Source organism: Apium graveolens, chromosome 4 (assembly GCF_009905375.1).
Source record: "Apium graveolens cultivar Ventura chromosome 4, ASM990537v1, whole genome shotgun sequence".
In the NCBI taxonomy this organism is placed as follows: domain Eukaryota; kingdom Viridiplantae; phylum Streptophyta; class Magnoliopsida; order Apiales; family Apiaceae; genus Apium; species Apium graveolens.
The window spans coordinates 100,919,666-100,925,694 of NC_133650.1; the positions used below are offsets into that span (position 1 = coordinate 100,919,666).

The 6,029-nt window shown below is 37.3% G+C and overlaps 1 long non-coding RNA gene across 1 annotated transcript; it reads right to left on the reverse strand.

Moving 5' to 3' along the window:
• Positions 1-286: 286 nt before the first annotated feature.
• LOC141716836 (uncharacterized) lies at positions 287-1,367 on the reverse strand. The gene is made up of 3 exons (XR_012573386.1): positions 1,132-1,367; positions 763-849; positions 287-538 (listed from the first exon to the last, which is right to left on the reverse strand). It is a non-coding gene; the product is annotated as an uncharacterized LOC141716836 (long non-coding RNA).
• Between the last annotated feature and the right edge of the window lie 4,662 nt (positions 1,368-6,029).

Sequence of the window (6,029 nt, forward strand, 5' to 3'; positions counted from 1 at the left end):
GAGGGCATGCAGCTTCTTATTAGATTTGTGCCATGCTTAATTGTATTTATGTGAACTTTTCGATTGCTTAGCCCTTCGTTTAACAATATCAACATTGTGATAGTTTGTGATCAGTTAAGAACTATATAGACAGATTTGTCTATAAATTGATAACTTCTGTATCACAATATAGTTTTCTGTATCAAAAAAAAGTGTAGGTATATATAATTCATTAAGAAGGAAAGGTTCTGTTCCATGAGAAGCTTTAGAAAGTCCACTTGGAAAAATTAGTTGTTTAATTGCACAGTCTAAATATAAATGGTTATCGGATTTTAAAACTGAGTAAAGAATCAACCTCATGATCATTGCTTGTGGTGTCTCTTCGTCGAACTTTCTTTCCAAATCTCCTGACTGAACTTGCTCTTAAAACATCTTGCTCTGTAGTTTTTCTGATTGGAATAGTTCCTTCAGGACATGATTCACTTGTATTCATCCAGGCCTGAATAACCTCTGTCGAAAAATCTATTGATTCATTATGTTTTGGCCTCTCAGGTGGTTCCTACATAAAAAACCTTTTAGACTTAAGAAAGCATTATGCTGGCTCTGATTTGGTCTGCACTATAATGGATTTTTAACACTTGAAAGTTTTGATTAGAGAAGAAAACTATAATCAACTTTTATCACCGACATTCATGATTAATATTTAGGCGACGAATTTGACTTAATAGTCGTAAACAAAGCTTGGCATTGATTGAATGGAAGCAGAATAAGCAAGTATAGTACCAATGGCTTCTGCCCTTTGAGTAGGGGGTGATCAAAAGCTAGTTCAAGGTGAGATAAAACACACTCTACAACATCTCCATCAGGACTCTGCTAAATAAAAGAAAAAAAATCACAAACCTCATTTCAAAAACAAACATAATCACAAACCTTAAATAAGCCCTTGCTCTCTGGAGCTTCCTTGTTGCGTCTAGAGGCCTAAAAGTCTGGTTGACAGGATTATGATGCACAAGAGAACAATATAACTCGGATGCTCAGAAGTAGTTGCAGCTAAACACAGGCAACCATACTGGCAACAAAGGCGACTGACACTTTAAACTTGATAATATATTAAATGAACCCATAAATTAAATAAAGGTAAACAACATATACCAATAGGTCCATCTTTCTGGCCTTTGCAGAAATCCATAAGATCTTTCATGCTATTGACCACCTCAGATATCTGTTACAAAGTGGCTCTGCTTAATTAAAGAACTTCAAATCAACCAACATTGTACTAAAATAAAAAACAGGAACCTACCTATAAGCACCGCACATATCTTTTGGAAAATCCCATATCATTCAGAGACTGCAACTCCAAACTCTTTACAAGTTGACGGCCAGATGTCACCACCCTGACATAATAATAAAGTCAGTTGTAAGCATTGCGAGTTTGGACCAACCGTGACCAATTAATTACCCATAGTGGCGAACCAAAACTATATTAATAATTTTAACCATCTGAATTGTGTACAGAAAAGATCAGAATTGACTACAAAAATGAATATTTTGATATATAAAATGTCACCGATGATGTAAGTTATTGCATTTAAAAATATAAATATCTACATTTAAGTCCGCAGTAAATATGACACACAGCTAACCCTCACGAACCACACGAAGTTGCTCATAAACAGTTTCTTGAACGACTTTTCCATATTCCAGAAGGAAATCTACATTCACGAGGTAAGTCTAGATACAAAAGCTCATCAATGACTCCACTGCCAAATTTAATATCATTCAGTCGAGGGATCACTTCAAAAGTTGCCTCTACAAAAAGAAACATTCATCATTTCAGGCCTCACTCAGTATTTTCAAAAACATGACAATCTTATTTAGTCTTCGAATATGAGCAATACTAAAGTAAAAAATATGACTGCCTATAGTTATGAGGTGTGTTAGTCCCTTAACAATGTAGCAAGAATTACAGAAGGGGGGTTGAATGGAATTCTTGAACCTTTTTCTTGAAATAAAAATGTTCAACTCGATTATAGATATATTTGTTTTGATTAGCACAATGCGAAATGTAAACTTAATTGAATCAAAACATAAGTAATTAAAAACAAGAGTCTTTAAAAACTTTCTGGTGGATTTAAACAATTCCACCAGAGATATATATAATATATTGAGAGGACTTTGTGTGCAGAAATGCTCACAGCTGCTTACAAATGGAACTACTAAGAATACAGAAAATGCAAAAGATTCTGCTTACTAAGATTTTTCTGTTTTTGTGTTTCTCAGCTATTTCAGTTATTTTTCTATTTGCTACTCTCTTGGTTTATATAATACCAAGATTACAAAGTCAAAAAGACTGAACAAATATAAAATCTAACAATCTTAATCTTTGCTGCTTTTCGTCCTCTATTACCCAGTTAATGGGCTTCCACAGTGTGTTTGTATACATCTCGACGGCTGTGTGTCAGCTTTCACTGTTCAACTGCTGTTTGAATTCTTCATATGATTATCCGTCGATTTTTAGAACATCCGTTGATGATTTAATTGATCATCCGTCGACTGCTATATTAAACATCCGTTGATAGTCATTTGATCATCCGTCGATGGCTTTATTAATCATCCGTCGGTAGCTATTTTGGCACTTGACTCTATTTCTCTTATGCAGAATTACAAGACATCATTTATGTACAATTAATCAACCTATTCTACATATCTAGTTAAAGTCAACATGACTTATATGCTACTACAGATTCTATACAAAGGTGCATACATAACTGTGCTACAAACTTATTATTACATAAGCTACTCACTCGATGGATAATAAGTTAATCATCCGTCGGGACTATAATAAGTTATCCGTCGGGACTATAATTCTTATCCGTCGAGAGCTACATTATCTCACTAAGTAAAATCTACTTAGATGTTTGTTTATGAAATCATCAAGTACACAACATATGCCCAACAATCTCCCCCAATTTATGTCTACTGGAATTGTAGCCATAAATTAAGAGATACTTGATGATAACAAAACATCATGAACATATATCTTTAAAGATAAGTAGATAAACTGAAAGTGCTTCAATTAATTAAAATGAACAAGGTTTGGCTCACAGTCAATTCAAGATGCTCCTCTAGCCTGAGCAGATTTTTCTAGTTCCTTGAAGGTCTGGATCTTCTTCCAAGCTTTCTGTTATTTTCTTCAATTTGATTCTGGAGCTGCCTGTGGAATTCTAGTTCATCAGATTCTGAGAGATCTAGTTTTTCTTGCATTTCCAAGAGAGTCTCATTGCTAGAGATACTCAATTGGTCTTCTAATCTGAAGAATCTTCTTACACCCTTGTCATCCATGAATTCCATCAGCCAGTAGGGCCTTAGATGCACTCTTCTCCCTGTGTATGGGATGATTAGAGTCTTTGTGAGTGCATCTTTAGCTTTAACACTCCTCAGCTCTTCAATCTTCTTCACTACTAGTCTTCTTACAGTTACATTGAACCCAAAGTTTTTCTTGAAGGATGAATAGACTTTAATCAGCACAGCTTGGCTTTCTTAAATAATCCTGTGAAGTGGCCACTGAATCTCCCTTCCTCCTTTGTACTTGAACACCAACCTTTCAGGTAGGTTTCTGTATGCATCAATTGCCCTCACTTCATCCAGTTCATCCAGATAAAGATTTAGATCTGAAAATTCTTTGATATCACACAAGTACAAGTAGTCTCCCCTGTTGACCTTGGGTTGAGCTTTAACTACTGACTTAGATTTGAGAGGTGACAGCTTCACTTTCTTGACTGCCCTTGACTTTGTCCTTTTTGGCTTGCTAAGGATTGGTAAGTTGAAGTCAGGAATTGGTATTTTATCCCACTCTATTGGCTCATCCTTTGGCACAATAGGTTCACCATGTATGTTCCTGTAGGGATCCACCACCCTTATGTCTTCAAATACCACAGAGGGCTTTGATGCTTGAGTTGTAGCTTGAGTGGATTCCTTAGGAAATTGATCTTCCAATTCCTTGTCAACAAAATCCAGTTTCCTTTTTGTTCTTCTAGCCAATTCTTTCTTTCTTGGGGATTTCTTCTGTTCTTCAATCTTATTCTTTGATTCAGCAGCTTCAGATGGTTGAGAGGAAATTTGTTGAGAAGAATTCACAGCCTGTAGCTTGGCCAAGATAGCAATCTGTTCTTTCTTTTATTTAGACTTCTTTGCATCTAGAGCAGCTTGCCTCTTTTCCTGCTTTAATCTGGCTTTTTCTTCTTTCTTTGCTTGACCAAATTGTGGATGTCCAGCTACCACACAAATTTCCTTTCCATTTCTGAATATCTTAGCAATTCTCCTTTTTGAAGCTGAATCGGCTGGATCTTTATAGAAGACAATAGATCTTGACAGAAGCTTCTTTTCATCAGGCTTGGGTGTCTCATACACAGTGTCCATAGGGTTCTTCCAAGATGATTTTGGATAATTTTCCCTTGGTTTAAGAATTGTTTCAGCCTTTATAGACTTGATGCAGGAAGATTGTCCTTTTTCCAGATAGTTCATGCTCATCTCATTCACAGTGATTGGCATGACATGAGAGTGATGGATGGCTGACTGAACTGGCTCCTTGACTAGTTCAAACTTTTTCTGTATCTCCTCATCAATCTTATTCCAGTTGATCAAACTCAACTTTCCTTTTTCAGCAGCTTTCAAATTTGCTGCTGCATTAATTAGATCTATACCATCTGCAACTGTTGGCTTGGAGATTGTAGTTGAAGGTACAATTACTTTGCTGATTTGTACTTGAAGTTTCCCCCCCTCAGTTGGTCCTTTCTCCCCCTTACTTGATTCTCTCTCCCCCTTTTTGTTATCATCAAGTTGAGGAGTTAGGCCTTGTGCTTTAGCCAGATGCATGAGAAGATTTGTTTGAGTCTGTTGATTTTGAAGAAGGATAGCCACTGAATTCTCAATAACTTGAACTCTGTTTTCCAGCTTGGCTAGCTTCTTTTCAAAGTCTGATTCTCTCCTCAATCTTAGTAGTAGATCTTGCATGGTACCATATGGCATTACTGAATCCTGCTTCTCAGAATTGTATGTCTTCAAGTCAGCTATATCTCTTTTTAGTTCATCCACACTCATATTTTGTCTTAAGTGCTGGATCTTCATGAGATGTAGAGAGTCTAGGTGAGCTTGAAGAATAGCCTTGGTACCAGCATCTGAAGTCTCCTGAAGGGCCTTTTGAATAGCCACCACTTGCTTGACCAAAGACACATCAAATTGTCCTGGTGTAAATTCCTTTGTCCATGCCCATCCAAGTAAATTTAAAACAGAACTTGGGCCTTCATCCCCCCCTAAGTTCATGCTTCCATCCAAAGAAACAGAGTCATCATCATTAGAATTTACTCCAAATTCTTCAGATGGCTCACCAGCTTGAGAAGGCATCCTATTAACAGCAGCTTTATCACTTTGAAGAGATTTTGATGTGTGTACTAGATTCAAGGTCTGTTCTGCCTCCACATTGCCCTGAGCAGCCAACAATTGATAGGCTGACACAGGATGAGTAAAAGTGTCAGCATCCAAGGAAATGTTATCAATTTCAGCTTTGTAATGTTGCTGAAATTGTCTTCCCTTTTCAGCATCATCCACAATCATTGACTCACTAGCAATGGCTGGATCCACCCTTATTTCTCCTGTACCTGCCTTTCTCTCATAATCTCTCTTTTGTTGCATCAGGGTCTCACCCTGGCTCCCCACCCTCACACCCCCACCTTCACCTACTAAGGTGGGACTCCTCTCACTCACTTTTGCCAATCCTGAATAAATGGATTGCTGAGATTCACTCTTTTCCTCTCCTTTTGTCTGGGAGCAACCCAGCCTCTCACTCAATGCACTCTCCTCTCTCAGTCCTAAGAGTGACTGTATTACCACTAAGTCTTCTGCACTAGAAATAATTGAAGTTTGAAGTTGTGCAGAAACACTCGATGGATAAGTGATATCCATCGGGTGAGTGGTAAAGCTATCCGACGAATAACTGCTGTTAAGCTTATCCATCAGGATACAATCACTACTCGATGGATGAGCAATATCCA